The sequence below is a fragment of the Hibiscus syriacus genome, unplaced genomic scaffold, assembly GCF_006381635.1.
Source record: "Hibiscus syriacus cultivar Baekdansim isolate YM2019G1 unplaced genomic scaffold, ASM638163v2 tig00110387_pilon, whole genome shotgun sequence".
Lineage (NCBI taxonomy): Eukaryota > Viridiplantae > Streptophyta > Magnoliopsida > Malvales > Malvaceae > Hibiscus > Hibiscus syriacus.
Genome location: NW_024062717.1, coordinates 330677 through 333147, shown reverse-complemented (window position 1 = coordinate 333147; position 2471 = coordinate 330677). Strand labels below are relative to the sequence as shown.

Here is a 2471-nt window from a genome sequence, read left to right as displayed (position 1 = left end):
CTTAGTGGTTAAAGAAATAGTTGTTATTCAGAGGTCATGAGTCCGACACCAGCGACTGCAGGAGTAATTGAACATTCATTGTCAAATTATTGAGAATACTTAGAACAAATACTATGTAATCACCTTAGCTTAATAAAAAAAACAAAAATTCAAGATTAAATTATTTGTTTTCTTAAACGAAATTAATGTTACCGTTAATGGCAGGATCGGTGAATTTAAACAAGTTATAATGTTTAAAATTTTTCTAACGTACGATTAATAACCATTTTGACTCATATTTTTTTTAGAGTATTTTAACTCAAAATATTTTATTTTAGGGTAAAAAAGTTCTTAATGTTTGATTAAATAGTTACTTTAGTTATTATTATTTTCCTTTTTTAAAGTATTTTGTCATCAACGGTTCATTTTGAGGTAAAAATGTTGCATGAGCCAATTGATCTCAATGGTAAAGGGACTCGTTATTCTCCCTACATGTCATAGGTTCGAGCACTAACAGAGGTATGAGTGTTCATTATCAATTTGATAGTTGAGAGTCTTTGAACAGATATCGCTTCAATTGTTTGTTGACAAAATATTTCCATCTAAGAATGAACTTTTTTACCTCAAAATGATACATTGAGAACCAAAATACTAAAAAAAGAACTAAAAACTATAATAACTATTTAATCTTTGAGAATATTTTTTGTCATTATAACTTTAAACAAAGGGCAGATTGTTCAATATTATTATTTGAACGTTTTGTGCATTAAGGGGAAGAGGGAACCTACCCAATACAACACCATACTGGGTCATATACATATGATATAAATAAAATACCACCAACACAAACATGAATTGTCCTAAAAGAACACATGGTTTTGTCCACATGGATCATGATTCATAGCAGCTTGAGCAATGTAGTGGCCTTTGTTTTGGTCCTACCACTACACTGGCTCTGCAGAAGCAACAGCAACTGCGTCAAAGCTCCACCCACTATTGCTTTTTCCCTCGCTTCTGATGATTCCTCACACAACTTCATCAACGAGTTCACCGCGCTTTCACTCCCTTCCTGCTCCGACACCCTGAACACCATCTTCACCACTGCTTTCACGCCGTTCGGATTCTTTATCAGCGCCTCTTTCGCTCTCCCGTACCCCAGAACCTGCTCTATTCTCGCCATCGCCATTGCTGCCAAGCTTCTCTCCTTCCTCTCCGAGTTCCATATATATGTCACAGCCCATCGATTAGGCCCTGTTGGACCAGTTTTTCCCTGTTTGATTCCAAGCAACACATTGCTGAAATGGCTTGGATTCCAGCCTCCGATATCTCACTGTTTTGCTTCACAACACAGGTGATCATATTCAACAATCTCTGGTTTGTTCCAATCATTCCACAGAGCTCCCTTGTTGCAAAGGATGATGAAATTAGCCCCACAATATGGCACAAGCTTGCTTCATCATCACACTGCCATGCTCGAACAGAACCACGAAAGTTTCCAACTTTGACCCTTCTTTAAGCATATTCAAACACCCCATTTCTCCAAAGGGAATCAACCTAAGAACACAAGCAAGCCCTTGCTCCACGAAGTTGACATAGTCTTGGGAGAATCCAGGGTCTACCATTTCGAAAACCTGTTCCAAAAGCAAAGGCAAGAAACCCATTCGATCAAAAAGGAAACTGTAGACGGTGTTTCATCGGTTAGGTCCTGATCCTTTGCAGTGCTTGTAGTTTCTCTAGGAAGGTTGATGAAGGAGATGCAAGTGAGTGTTGAAGGAGAATAAAGGGTCGTTGTGAAGTAACCAGGGTCTAACCGGTGACCCAATTGACTCCATTGTTGAATCAGATGACGAAGATTATGGTTCGGTACAAGAGATGGATCGTGGAGCTTTTGCATTGTAACAGGACATGTGAGATTACCAGCGGCTAACCATTTTTGTATGCTCCATCTATCGTAGGTTTGGCCTGTACATAGAGTGACAGGATCCGTGAACAAGTCCAGGCTGATTGGACATCTAAATAAATGAGGTATTGTCACTTCACCTTCTTCCATGGAACAAACACCCAAAATCTTGAGGATTTGCAGTGGCAGACACTCAGAAAGGAAGAGCCAGCAGCTTAGCTGAAGAAGAGAGGAGAAGTTATGGGATTAGTCTAGAATAATTGTGGGAGATGGTCCCCTTGTTGCCTCGGCCTTCTCGTATGGATGGATGCCAGTCAAAGTGGCCCATCTACAAAAGGAAAAAGCAAATAATTCTTTTATTATTTGAATAACAAGTTTGAATTGAATGCACCAGCAGTCAATTGAAATTAAAAATTGTGGGATACGTCAGGGGGGAAATTAAAAAATTTAGAAAGTTTAAAGATGTATAGTAAGCTTTAAATGTTATGTAGAAGAATTTGTATAACACCAAATAAGCATGTCCATCCATATTTGTATATCAATTTATTCTGAATTCGAAACATACTTGTATGTCATACTACATTATGTATGA

General features: G+C 38.1%; 1 pseudogene; it reads right to left on the bottom strand.

The window, feature by feature from the left end:
• Positions 1–762: 762 nt before the first annotated feature.
• Positions 763–2108, bottom strand: LOC120122612 (annotated as a pseudogene).
• Between the last annotated feature and the right edge of the window lie 363 nt (positions 2109–2471).